Source organism: Mchenga conophoros, linkage group LG19 (assembly GCF_057382185.1).
Source record: "Mchenga conophoros isolate Kocher_MC1m ecotype Shallow Benthic linkage group LG19, M_conophoros_male_GT1.1, whole genome shotgun sequence".
Lineage (NCBI taxonomy): Eukaryota > Metazoa > Chordata > Actinopteri > Cichliformes > Cichlidae > Mchenga > Mchenga conophoros.
In genome coordinates this window covers 27,628,253-27,643,790 of record NC_140544.1, presented here as the reverse complement: position 1 = coordinate 27,643,790, position 15,538 = coordinate 27,628,253, and positions in this window count along the sequence as shown.

Sequence of the window (15,538 nt, the reverse complement as noted above, 5' to 3'; positions counted from 1 at the left end):
GTTGTGGGCAGAACAATTTGGAAAGTTCTTATTTTGATCAAATTACTTTGAATAGTTTAAATGGGGGGAAAAAAGGGTTAGAGGAAAAATTCATTTAGCAGAAACACCTAAAAATACTCTGCCTGGATGTGGAAATTGCTGCACAGCACACTATGAATCAGCTGATGTTTATCACTGAAATGCAATTTTGAATGCTTCACTTAGCAAAAGTTAGTAGAAGGAGGTTCCACAGTTTAGCTACACAGAAAAAGTTCACAAGATGAGTCTTTACTGAAATCCCCTTTTTCATGATAATAATTCAATTCAATTAACTTGTATTCAATTTATATTTCGCCAAATCACAACAGTCTCTTCAACGTGCTAAAGACTCAAGAGTAATACAGATGTCTTGAGCTAAAATAACATCTATGCGTGTTATATTGTGCTAGTCCCTATTACTAGGATGAAGCAGGAAAATGAAAATGCATATTATAATTAAATTATAGGTGCAAAATGACTATTCAAATTTAGTATAGTAATAGCTTGATGAATTACGGCACTTTTTCTTCAGGGGACATTGCTTGAGGAAATGTAGGAAAATGCTCATGGGAAGCAGCAGTCATCAATCACACATAGTGTGGTTGGGGGTGTTGTGGTGGCCCTGAGGACTTGGGTCTGCACAGCAGCCAGTAATCTAAATGGTCTGAGCTCCAAGGCCCCCATGGGGCTGCCCGCTCTGTCGCCTGCAAAGAAAACAGATCAGGGGAGAGGGATCAAGGTTTGTTTTCTCCCTTTTCTAGGTCATTATTTATTATGTGAAATATCAACGTCCTTGGCTGCTGCTGGGATCTTCTCCCCCCAAATTGACAGATCTCATTATAAGATAAACGTGACAAAGATAGCTCATAATGCTTCAGAGAAATGTAACACCATTAGCGGGTCATTGTCATCGTTCTAATGTGTCCTTTTAAGCCGCTTAGTGAACTGGTGCTGAAGTGTGATACAGGGATTAACCTATCAGAGAGTTGCTGCGGAGGAGTTGAGCCGCCATTGATGGAAATTTTTGGACGTGTGGTGATATCTTCCCAGGCGCTACGCAGAGTCATGGTTGATCCTGATTCCTAAACACAGCGAGGTTTCTGGGATATGAGGGAGGATGTCTGGAGGGTATCGACATGCACGGGGCTGGGACTGCCGTGTATTTAGTGTCTGAATTCATTAGTGTTGCAAAGGAGCAAATGTTTTGCATCAAAACATGTGGATGAATTTTTGTTTTTCCTTTTGTGGCTAGAAATTATTTTCGTGCCATTTATGTTTTATACATTGCATACTGCTGGCTCCACACAGTTGTACTGCAACAGTGCTTTTTTTGAATTCCAGAAGCACACCGAGCGCTAGTAGTTGCTCTATAAATCTCAATATATTGGCAACAGCATCTCATTTCTAGGACAAGCCTTTATTAAAGAATGTGCTTTTAATGAGTTGACACAATTGATATACTTTGCCTGAGTGAATTAATGAGTGAATTCACATTTGAGTTGTGGAAATGACTTCAAAATGTGAATGACAGCAAATGCTTCCAGGGGTTAAATGGTTATTTATGAAGCCATTGTTTAATTCTACCGTACAGTAGAGCCATCTGCAGCTATGTGGATGCATCATTATCATCCAGTCATTCATTGTGCTTTTGGTGACTGTTAGCTGACACAATTCCACTGATCAGTTTCACAACCTCATCAATCATTCCATTAGCCTTCAGCATCACATTTACATCATATTAAACTTAGTGAACACAATAGATGCATGTTAATGATGACACAACATGCACCAGATATAGACACACACACACACGCACACGCACACACACACACACACACACATATATATTAGGGGTGCAACGATATTCGTATCGATATTGAACCGTTCGATACAGTGCTTTCGGTTCGGTACGCATATGTATCGAACAATACAAAATTTGTAATTTATTTTATCAACTTTCCTTCTGACGATGCTGTCTGTGTGGAGCGCTCAGTGAATCTGTGTTCGACTACTCCGCCTAGGGTCGACAGTGCAGCCTAGGCGGAGTAGTCGAACGCAGATTCACTGAGCGCTCAACACAGACAGCATCGTCAGAAGGAAGAGCGCAGGGCAAGCTAGCGAGACAGAAGTTAAGCTCTCCTTACAACATGGACCTCCCCCACCCTCATTCAGATCTGGCGTTTGGAATTATTTTGGTTTTCATGTGACGTATGACCCTGAAGGTAAGCAGTCATGGACTAAAGTAAAACAGTATGTTGGATGTGCCATGCAATGCTCAATTACATGGGTGGGAACTAGTGTGTTAGCGCAGTTAGCTCGTTAACGTGTTGGCCGTCTAGCCCCATGCACGGGGCGATCGGCGGTAGCTCGTTAATGGAGATTTGCCGTGTTGTGGCGTTAAGGTCATTTCAACGAGATTAACCTGAAAGCACTAGTGGGAACACAACGAATATGACTGCACATTTACGCCGACATCATCCTAGTGCCAAGACAAGTGGAAGCAGAAAAAAAACAAGCAAGCATGCTACTAACTTTAGCCGAGTCATTTAGACAGCTGTTTAATATGCTGCTGAGAATATAGCCCAGAAGAAGCGGATAGTATAGCTTTTATTTTGGAAAGAGACATTTCTCTGTAATAAACTCTCTTTTCCAAAGATGAGTGATTCCTCAATCAGATACAGGGCTCGCAATATCGCTAGCCCGACGTCCCGGGGCTAGAGATTTTTTCAGTCGGGCTACCAAAATCTATCTCTGCCCTGCCCGTCGGGCTATTGTAGGAAAAATATATGTCAATGCTTTTGCATTCTTTCAGAAATGTAGCTGGGTAATTATGTCATTGGCATCGGTGAGCCACTGTCAATATGTGACATATTGAAATTTGCGCTTGTTTTTTTGCTTTCACTTTGCAATCGTGCGAACTGTGTATAGAGAGCGACAGCACTGATCTGTGAGTGATGATAATTTGCGCACCAATTCCTCTGACATCGTCTTATTAATTGTTAGCTTACTATGCAAACATGACAAGTGAAATCTCCCGCAGCTTAAACATGTGAGAGGTTGATCGCGCAGAGAATCGCTGAGCTTATGTGAGTACGTGTGTAAAAGCAGCAGGATTTATATTTGACTACGATGACCTGGATGACTGAGAACCTTCACAGACAGATATATATTTTAGTTCTGCTGAGCCAAATAAGACAGGTCAGGGTGAAGAAGTGACAGCCAAAGAAAAGCTTACCACAAAACGGAGAAGTTATGACAAATCAGACTATAAGGCAAAAAGAAAGTGCAGCTTTATGGTTTCATGGACAAAAGAATTTCTGTGGCTGCAATATGACAAGCTAAATAACCAGGGCTGCACATAAGTGGTCCGCAGGTGCGCATTCGCTGTCAAAATAAAAAACACGCACAAGGGTTAGGGTTAAATTTAAAAACTGTACTTTTGAGTTAAAATATATATTTATAATTTTAATAAATGACAAATTAAAAAGGCATGAACTTTTTTTTGTATCGAAAAAATATCGAACCGTGAATTTTGTGTATCGTTGCACCCCTAATATATATATATGTGTATATATGTGTATATATATATATGTGTGTGTATATATATATATATATATATATATATATATATATACACCCACACAGACACACACACAACTGTCAGATGCTGAGTTGGTGTCCCCATGTAACTGCTGTTATTTAAAGACTGAAGTAAATTTGCATCAAAAATGCTGCAACAGTAATCAGTATACTGTAATTTCACAGGAAATCAGAGTACACTGATGGCTACTTTGCACAGTGGGACTTATTTTCGTCTGGTTTAGTGGAGGTAAGACTTTGCAGCTAAGCTTCTCTATTACATTTTCTAATTTCATGGCTCAGCAGGAATTATCAAAGCTTTTTTGATTACATTTTCATATAACCTTGATCGCAAAGGGCAGAGCAATCAATACAATAGCCCTTAGCATCCTAGTAATTATTAGTGAAATAGTAATAATTTCTCCTTTAGCTTCTTATTTATTTCTTGGGCCTATGGAGGGAGAAAAGGGCTGCAAGTTGAGATGGCTGCAATGCCATAAGATGCAAATTAAAATGTTTTAATTAAATCCACTGATCTTTCTTGTTGTAAGATGCAGGCTTGCCCTTCCTGTCTGAACTGTTGAAATTCCTACATTTTAACACAGAAGTTCTGCTTTGAGTTGCTGTGATCGTGCAGCATGATTGGTAAACGTTGTTTTTGCTTACGAACATAAGACAACATGTAAACCAAATCACAACGCAGTAGTCAGGGTAATGGGACTATTTATTCAGCTTTGTTAGGAGAAGAGGTCATGTGATCAGGGGATAGTAATTATAGCATACGCTTAATTACATTAGCAACCTCCTGTCTTTTTATATTATCTCTGACGCAAAAAAACACAGAGAGAGATTTGATTATGTTAATAAGCTGCGTTTTATACATGGTAATGGAGGCCTAGTTCAAAGCCATTAGTGCTATGAGGAATATCCATTTGAGTGTCTGAGCTCTCGAACGCAGCTCAGCTCAAAGTGCACATTGTTTAATGGTATTGATCAACGGTCTAGTGAGCTCCAGGGTTTTTGCTCATTACTGTGTCTTATTCATGCTTTCTTGGGTAATGATGCCCACACAGCAATTACTGCCACAGCCATTTAAATGATCTAAGAGAGAAATCATAATCATGAAAGGTAGAGGAGAAACAGATGAAAAAAGAATCGTGTCATTTTCTGAAAGTGAAAAAAGCTGCTTATTGAGAGGAAACATCAAGATTTCAAGTGCACTGACTTCACAGAAGTCTCCATTAACTTTCATCAGCCGTAGCTGGTGCTAATCTGATTTTAAGTATTCAAATCTAACTCCTTCTTAAAGAAGATTTGTTCTTAAAAGGTAAGAAGCTGGTATTATTAATGCAAATATGCTTGATTTAGGATTTTTATTTTACCAGCTACAGCTTATTTTTAGTGTATGTACAGCACAGTGATGTTGCTGTTAGTTTACATTATTCTTAACCAACATAATGAAAGTCAGTAAAGATTTTCAAACTGAATATTTCATTCGTCAAGACATTTGATTTAATTGTTCCCTTTTTGGGACAGTATTTACACTCACTAGCCACTTTGATAGGTACACCTTGTAAGTATCATGGTGGAACCCTTTTGCCTTCAGAACTGCCTTCATTCTTCATAGCACAGATTCAACAAGGTTATGAAAAAATTGCTTTAACAGCTACAGCAGTAGCTGTTGTATTCTCGACTTTGCTACAAGTCACAAAAGTTCACTGACATTTCTTAGACTGTTACACTGTTTCCCACATCGCTGCTAGTTTCGTCCTGTGTATGTGCCACCACAACCTCTCCCTTTGTGTGAGGGAGTTTTGCACGTTGTAGTGTTGCATCTGATTCCACAAAGAAAGCAAATAAACAGTCCATTAAGATTTCTGCTCAAAGAGCTTTATATAATTAAAACAGATGCAAATAAAGGTCACTTTCTAAATCAACCTGGATCTCATGTAATTTCTGCCTGTTTTTCTCATCTTTCTCTCTCTCAGTCCCCCCAAAACCCCCACCCTTGTCCCATCTCTCCCTATCAATGAGGCGGCAGACACCCCAGACCTGCTCAGTCAACTGCTTCAAGATTTATTCTTTGTAACAAATCTGCAACAGCTGGAGAGCCGGGGAATGCATGTAAACTTTGTGTGTGTAATTTGGTGACAAGTCAGGCTTAATCAAGCTCCCAGTGGCTGGATGAGAGGAGCGCAGGGGAGCGGCATATGGGGAGCTGAATGGTGAACAGGCAGTGGGCAGGGAAGGAGACACAAAGCTCTGTTCATGTGCATTAACATGCTGTACAGTAGCAGTGGCAGGCACACATACAGCCAACTCCATCTCTTTATAGACAGGTTCTGTACTGGTTGTATGTATACTGAAAAGATATTAAGGCTCCATATAAGTGACCATTTCTCGCTTACATTTTATAAAGACATTTTTAGGGTGTTTTTGTTGGTTTTTAGTGTGGATTGAACCTCAGTTAGTGTGCAGAAATCAAACTAAAATGACAAACAGTGCTTATGAAGGCTGCACAATCATCAAAGAAAACAACGCATTTGTAAAGGTAGTAAACTCAGTTATTTAAGGTTAGCTGAGGAAAAGACTTTAGTTTCACTGAGTTTATTCAGCATCATTTCTAGTTTATTACTGTCAGATATAGACTTTTCTAACAGAGCCATATAAACCTACCATAAAAATTGTTTACATTTATCCAAGACAGCAATTATAGTATACAAATCTTGCTGCACATCGAAAACTCAAAACAAACATAAAAGTGTGAGCATGCCTGAGGAAGGAGATTGCAGATGTCTCTGATGTCTCCGAGCTGCCTCACCAGTAAGTCTCTTGTTCTGTGGTCAGAAAAACTCGACTGTTTTGGAGCACAGTGTGGGACTCATGCAGTCCTTTTTCCGCTCCCTAGACGATTTGGGTGGACACATTTTTATAACACACTGTTAAAATGGTGAAAGCGCCAAAAAATCCGATTTTTGAAGCCATGTGTACTCGCACCTGCAGACAGTGTTCCCACTGCCCTTTACACGCCCACATTTAACCTTAAATGGTCAAACCACCTCATAACGATCCTCTAGTAGTGCCAGTGCTTTAATTGTGAGTTATTACTTGGAAGATTCAATACAGCATTTTAATGTTTATAGCTGTTAGACTGAGTTAAAGGATGGCAGTAATCTGTGGTTTCTTTGACAGTGGGACTTCGTCTGCAACTGAAACCTTTATAGGTTGCCACAGTTAGTTTATTTGACTTTTTTATGGCTGGTTTTGCCTGCATTACTGTAAGCTTAGGACTCGTGATTAGGATGTAATAGCTGTGTGAAAGATGTCACTGGCTTCATATCCACGTAGCGTATTTGCACAGTGCATATGTGCATGTTCCGGGTGAAGTGACTGCAGAAGGCAACGTGAGCGGGAGCCACTGCAGTGTCACGGTTGTGTTCACTGAAGCGATTTTATTCTCAAAAAATGGAATAAAAGCCAACATTGTACTTGTTGATTATGAACAGTATAAAAACATTACTAAAAAACTGAGCTGTGCAACTGACCACAGAAGCCAGATGACAGTAAGGACCACAGCAACCACTAACCCAACCACCCTGCAGTTGCAGAAATGTAGTATAGGCCATGAGTGGTCAGTTGTCAGTTATCACATTATTTTTTTGTAATTTTGTCTTTGTACCACACTGTACTTCTAAATCATTCAAACAAGGTGTCAATGAAGTGCCGACTTTCAGTTTTAATTCATAGGGTTTACACACACAGTACTGCATTAACTGTTTAGAAATTATAGCCATTTTTTACACATAGATCCCCATTTTCAGAGGATGTGCTCCTCTCACTCACACGAATGCACACAGACAACCAGACATGCACAATGACCACAAGGCCCCAGCACTGGACCACTCAGGGGGCTTGATGTTAATGACAGGGTCTGTAGCTGAACTGAACTGTACAGCTGGTCCCAGCTGCCCTGCGCAGCTGCAACACATGACAGAGAGAAGGAAGAGACGAATTAGAAGAGAGACAAATATGGTTAAGACAGGGAAAGTGGACCAGAGAATGCAACAAAGAAAATCTGTGATAGACTGATGTCCTGTTTAGGGTGTACCCTTGCCCAGTGACAGCTGGGATAGGTGGTTAAGAAGATGGATGGAGCTGATGGATGGACAAAGAAATACTACAATGGGGCGAGGATGAAAATGCAAAAGCGAAAGCATTGGAATCAGATTGAATGTAGAGGGAGATTAACTGGAGGGTCAAGGGCTGTCAGTATAGCAAAGAGATAACAAGAAAGAATAATTAAGAAGAACAAAGAGTAAAAAATACTTTTTTCTTTGTCTCTAAGCCTTAAATGTTCCCACTGAAACATCCATCTGCAATGTTTCCACAAACATGTCGACAGTGTGTCAGAAAGAAAGATCATTATTGTCTCCAGTTGTTCAAGGCCCGTTCCTGTATCTTTGATTGTACATGCAAAAGGGTTTGCACAATGGAATCAGACCTTTAGCTGTCATAAAAGATTATATTACATTTGCTATTAACTTTGCAAAGGCAGCAATAAAAGAATTGTAAGTGTAAAACCTAAATACACGTGTATGAAAACATTATTTGCCTTTTTGAACACAAACATGATTTTTCGATGGGGTAAAGAAGTGTGATTTCTGTGAATTTGGTGTGTTGGGGAAGTATGTGCTTTCTTTTCTTTTTTGCTTTCATGATGCATTGTAGTTTCTCCTCAGGAACACATGGCAAGGTATTTACCAAGCCATCTGCTAAAATCGCCTGGCTGAATTGAGCTGACGTCCAGTTGCTAAGGAAATAGATGCTTTTCAAAAGGGCCAGCCAGTGTTGCACACCTGTCACTGTAAAAGGACCCGGTCTCTTTCGCTCTTGCTCTTTCTTCATCGCTCTGTGCATTTCTCTCTCATCCGTCACATACTGTTTTCAAATGTGTATGTCCCTGCCTCAAACATAATTCAAAATTATTCTTTATTTTTTTTCAGATTTGGTGCTTGGTGTGTGTTTGTTCGAATTGTAAGTTGCTTTAACTGTAAAACTGAATTGGTAACTTCTACTGCTGATAGAGATGACTTCATGATGCGTCCCTATTTCTCATTTAAATTACAACAAACTGCTTAAAAAGCGCGTGATTACTGAAACGACCGGTTAAATGAGCTAACGTGCGTGTGCCTGAGAGTAGCAAACCTGAGAATGGAGCACGGTGCGCTTCAGCACAGTTGGGGCACGTCAACGAGCAGGTGGTTATGATTGCTTTAGTGTCACAATCCTGAAGCCTGAGGCTAGACACTTTTCCCAGAAGAAGTTAATGCAGTTGGAGAAGTGTGTCTGGGGCTTGTGATGAGTTTCAGAGAACGTGGCTGCAGGGCAGGGTATGACCTTCGGAGAGAAGCTTTGTCATCTCGAGCCCGAGCATTGCATCCCTGTCTGGACAACACCTATAAAGGTCACCACAGGGGCAGATTTCTGGTCATAAATCAACAAGGTAACTTGGGACGTGCTGTCCTTTTGGTCCCAATTCCGCTGTCCTGCTTGGACCTTGCCCTAGATTCGAGAGAAATTATATCATAGACGACCGACATGACTGATGGATTGAACTTCTCCAGGTTCTTTCCCTTAAAGCTGATGCAGTAGATAAAACCGATGTGAGTGCTTGCTATGTTTACTTATACTAATGCACAGATATTTTACACTGACAGAAAACTGTGAGTTGGTACTTGCTCTGACCATAAAGCTGACAGCATAAACACAACAGTGATAAGTGAGTTGGCGTCCTTGTAACCTTGCTTCATAAAGGTGAAATTCTGGGTGCACGATCAGAGCTTTTGCTTCGCCTTTGTACTTGACATCAGCTTTTGTATTCTACACTCTCTGCAGTATATTATTACTTTACCATAACAGGACCATTAGGCTTCCATTAGTGAAATATTAATATGCATCTCAGAAAGATAATTGCCCTCACCGCTCTCATCACCCAGACATCATGTGAACTTCGAAACAATCCCTGCTGTCTGTCCGCCACAGAACAAAAGAGCCTTGGATGGAGGAGGAACATCTTCATTTCCCTCACAGAATACATTAGGCCTGTAAGTGGGCTTGGTTATTGCTGATGCCCGCGTTTGCGTCGGGCACCTGGGATTCTCCAGACCTGTTTGATGTGGCCCTTTTCAAGCACTCTGATCATCCTGTTAAATTGCGGCTAATGGACAGGGCCTGCCACTCGGAGAGGCCTAGACAACGGGGCGACAATTTAGTGACATGCACACACCTGTCCTTTGTAGTTGAGCGAGACATTGTGTGCACAGGCACATTAGTCTCTGCGGCGCTCACACAGGCACTTTGTGGGCTGCAGCGTAGCCAGAGCTGCCATTTAGGCCTGAATAACCCCAGGTGCCATTACCTTGGGTACCTGAGTATCCCCACACAAATACTCTGACCAAACAATGACCAACAGCCAATGGGGTGAGGATGGTGGTGGAGGGGTGTGCAGGGTGCTTGTGTGTATTATATTGTGTAGAAATAAGTATTTGTGCTACTGTGTGTACATTGTGGATTTTCTTCTTCACTAGGGGGTAGGGCTGATGCATAGCTGCACCTGTCTCTACAATGGAATCCCCCCTCAATAGACAACAACAGAAGGGGGAGGCGGCAGCGAGCTGGGGGAACTGTCGAGACACAGCCCACAAAACACCCCATACTGGTTCGAAACGTCGTACCTTGATTGCGTCTAAATGTTAGATTGAGACCACAACATTTTAAATTGGATTATTTTTTAGTTTGCATGAAATATTTACAGCTTAGTATTGCAGCTGTGACATTTTTCCTAATTGGCAAACCCTTTTTCCGAGCACACTTTTGTTTTTTCTTCCTGATCAGTAATCTTTTTCTATTAGGTATAAATTATACAAATAATTATTCTTCAACAGCAACCAAAACGTAGGGAAAAAAAATTTAATAAGTGGGCCCGTGTGAGGGAATTGACACCGCTTACACGAAGACACCATCAGCTACTTTTCTGAAGTGTGCTGGAACAAATAACCGAGCAGGTAACTGAGCAGAACCTTTGAGAAATGTCCGAGGCTTGGCTCCAAACCAAGCCCATATTGAATGGCACCTAACAGTTTTAAATCAAGTCTGTGTGCCCAGCATCTGATGTGGGAGGGACTGGGAAAGGCTTTCTGTGAGCGCACCGGGAGATTTTTATATTTGAGCTTAATATGTGTGTGCGCGTGTTTGTGTTTGTGTGGACAATGACAGTATCTGTTGTGCCAGAGGAACTGATGAGCAGGTGGTCTGAGTGGGATTCAGCATACTCTCTCTCCCTCCTATTCACACTAGCACTCATCTCTCTGCTGCTTCTGTATTTGTGCGTGTGTATCTGTCTGTCTTTCAGGCAGTCTCACTCTCTTTCTGCTTTTCTTGTTGTATTTTTTGTTATATGTGAATCATCGTGTAGAGGTTTAGTGCTGGGATGGGCTGGGCGGAAAGTAACAACTTACTTCTTTGAAAATTCGATTTTAGCTGTTTCGTATGAGGAAAAAAGTATTTAAAATTAAAACTGAGATGAATGTAACCATGTTGCAGTACACTCTGTGGACCTGACGTTGAATATGGTTGATTTTTTTGTTGTTGAAGTTTTGACACCCTAGACGTATCTTTGATGTTCCAATGAATAAAACATTACAGGAACTCTCCTCTTCAATTACCAAAGCCGTGCAATATTACATGACTCAGAGGACTCCGGACAATACCCTTCATCCTCACACCCATGCACACACATACACACACATGCATACTTTACATACCTTCACTAACCAGATGTCTACAGTATGTCTATTGATTGCTCCAGTGACACGGTTCAGCAATGTTCCATTTAAGCGATGCAAACAAGACGCTTACTGTCCACATGCACACACATATACGCACACTCGAGCAACTCCGTACAATGCAGCGTGCGGTGTGCCTTGCCTCGGCAGGTATGATATGACCCATATGTTCCTGGTGCTTTGTTGACCTGCTTGGACAGTGAGACCGCGTTGAATATCGACTCCATTCAGAGGATCAGGTGTAGATCTGCACCTTTGGCTTTGCTCAGACGTGGTGTCCCATGTCCCTTTTCCTCTCATGTATTTTGCAACAAGTTTAGCAAAGAAAGTTTTAAAAGTGAACTTCTGTTTCTGAAACATTGAAAATATGGACATGAGGCAAACCTTAATTGTTTTTTGGATATAAAATAATTGCAAGGTGAAATGTAACTTTAGCAATAAGTACTGTCAATTTTAAAGTACCACATGGCATGTTTTATGCTACTCTACAGTTAAATTATACCACTGAAAGTGGCCATTATGGAACCTGGGTAAATTTACTCTTGAAAGTTTAGTCATTTATTATACTGAATAACACTTAAACTGTATTATTTAATGTTTAAAATTCTGGATGCTCTTGTTACTTTTAGTTCTTGTGGTGGTTGAAAGTGTGTAACTTACTAAAAAGCAGGCTCTGAATTCTTGGTCAGACTCATCATTCATCTTTTATCAAACAGGTCCTATTGTAAATCCTGATTTTCCCATCGTGGTATGTACAGTAGAGATGCACTGAATATTCTTGGTCGATTGAGATTTCCAGTGTTTTCTTTTTGTCCTAGGTGCTTATCTAGGACGCTAGCTGCTAGCTTTAGCTTTATCTGTCTTCTTAGCTTCTTTAAAACATTCATCTTAAGCTATGCAAAGGTGATTAAAGTGTGCCATGAAGTTAGTTGCTACAATTTCTTTTGTGGTGGTCCTTCCACAGTTTGCTTTGGTGAAATTTGAGAATTCACTCACAGAGCTAACACGGGCAAGTTAGCATGCAAGCTCTCTGAGCGTGTGCACGACTGTTTACCCATAAAAATCAGCTGTTATTAGTTAATTTTATTCATACTGAAACTGAAAATTATAATAGTACTGATATTTTTCAAGTGATACACAGCCAAGTGTAAAATTAAAACAAACAAACAAATAAAAACTTGCACCATAAATAGCAAATAAAGCACATGTCAGGTAAATAGGACATCTGACAACATTTGCTTTTTTTAAAAATGTGCATAAAATTTTATATTTTATGTATGCACTAACTAATTATACATTAAAATATGTGGTTCTGTGACATTTTATGGCATAATTGATTGTTAAAGTGGATGATATGGCAATTAAAAGGGGGAGGGGGGTTGAAACTCTGGTTCAGTGTTATGATTTGTCATATTGTGGACTTATCTTGTATTTGCTTTAGTGCTTTAATTTAACTGCATATTTGGCATACAATTATTCACATGACACATATGTGACACGTGCTGTGTCGACCAGCGACTGAGCAAGATATAAGCCGAGTACGACATGGAAGACTGATGCACTTGTAACAATAGAATGACAAACATTCCTACAGAGCCATCTTAGAGGTACATTGTCTCTGTGGCTGCACTGTATTTGATCCGAACGATTTCCAGAGTGCGTTCATAGTAGCAATCCGTTCATCATTTCCCTCTGTATCACTTCGATTTGCGTCAGCCCAAGGCAAGACAAAAGCCAGCCAGATTTAAATATGCAAATATTTTAGGAATTAGGGGGTTGATTTAAATAATGATGTGAAACGATGAACTGATTTTTCTGGAGAGGAAGAGACATGGTAACTGTGCGCCACTGTCCTTTCTCATTAGCCACAGCACATCAAGCCTGCAGAAGCTCCGTTACCCTTTGTGTGCGCTTACACTGTACGTATGCGTGCGTGTGTGTACATGCATTGTATAAACCCTGTCTTTTCTGTATTGCTCTTTAATTAACAAATATTTTTTCTGCATTTCTATCAGATTCTTATCAGAAACTTTTTTGAAACCTCCAGAAAAGTCGAGCGAGCGACTCTGTTCGGTAATGGAAAAGAAAGCAAAGTTGTGGACGTAAAAATTCATCTGAAACACAAGAAATTTTTTAAGCTTTAATCTTACATGAAAATCTTCCACCGCACCAGCGGTATGTCATCATTTATGCCTTGACGCTCTCAGCGGATATTTAATTGGAAGCTTCAGTCAGATGATCTTTTGTAAATAATACTTTTAATGGCTCTACAAAGTGTGTTTGTGTTTTGATGCACGACTGTAATCTGTTCATTTTCATCAGGGCTGGGGTAGTTGCTTATTGGCTGTTCAGCTAAGTTGGGCGGGGGGTGGGGGGGCACTTAAGAAAATGAGATAAGGGGTTTAATTTTATTATCATTGATTACAAAGTCCAGTAAGAGAGGGGGAGTGCATGTGAAATGTAATTATATCTAAATGTATATAGATTTGTTTTAAAATAATTTTTGCATTTCTTAACATTTTAGTGTTTGTTATTGCGTCTGTCCTTTCTGCTCATGCAAATGTGCATGCCCCGTTGTATGTCTGCAATTGTGATTATTTCGTTAACCGAGCTCTGAGTGGGTGTAGTCCATTGACCAGTACATAGCAAGCTATGCCTTGGCAGGTGTGGGATGCTACGTGGGCTAACTGAAGTCCCTCAGCCAGCCTGTTAGCCAGCCAGTCAGTTACACAGAAAGGCAGAACACAGCTGTCTGAGCAGGCCTCCATTATCCGGCACTATCTATTGATTTACCCTGTGGGATTTTTCCTCTTTGGCATGGGATCATTTGTGAAGACACACCACTAATGTACAAGCCTCCATACACACACAGGCATGTGCACTTTCACACATGTATGCACAGATGCAACACATTTATATGGAACACGCACATTTATACCAACATCGGGTAAAATCAATAGCCGGGGGGGATCTGAGACCTTATTTTTCATTTTCTTATTTCGGTATTGTCTCTTCATGACATTGAGGAGTGCCCCTGTTAATGCTACTGTGTGCTGCTGTTTGGTTTTCTGTAATTATAGAGCAATGTAAAACACAAAGACCCTTAAAAATATATTTATCTGATGCTCTAAATGCTATGGTGGTAAATTTAGATTATATCATGTTAATACTATTAACAACCATTGGTCTGTTTGGCATATTTCTAAATATGTGAAATAAGAAAATAGACTGTATACGTATCTCAATAAATTGTTTCCCCCCCTATTTTTATGAGAAACTAACAATATAATTCTAACAGATTACAACATGCAGACACAGATTATTTGCTTTAGGAGAAAATCAAGCAGAAACAACCAAAAACTGCAATGACATGTTTGCATTCGTATCCTCCTGTGTGTAATTGCATGGGCAGCAAACAAATAAGCATCTTAATGAGTGAGTGAGCACAAACAAACCAGCAGATACAGTATGAGCAAATGTAAACTCCAGATGATCATGATTCACATATTTGTCCCAAGTAGGCACCCTTCAGTATTATTGCCAATAAATAATACACGAGCCCCAGCCTTTGTTTATGGTAAGATGTAAAGCACGATCCTAAGTATTTTGCAGCGATGCCAAGAAATGCCACTCAAATACGACGTCCTCCTCCATCCTCTGTCCCCTCCCCTTCCTCTTACTTAACATGCTCTGTATTCTTCTTACAGCAGGCTAACGAGACTTTGAGAACAGAGCGGGGGGGAAGTTAATAAATAATAACAGCCGTTAATCTCTGATGGAAAACATCTTTTCATATGAAAATCTCCAGGTTGATCTCCCAATCCAACCACATTGTCAATCTGGACTATGGAGATGCTTGAGGGAAAGGCTCTGTAATCTGCTCTTAATCTCCGTCTCCCTCCCCTCCCCGTGCACAATATCCTCAACAGCAGCTGTTTAGTGCGCTCCACTTGTTTTCATTACTGTGGATTGTCTTTGAATATCACTCTAATATTTAAAATGTCTCTCTTCTGAGATTTTCTCCAGAGATGATAGAACAACCATTTAGGGCTATTGTACAGAAGGAATGTGTACTTGGCCAGCCTGTATCTAATTTG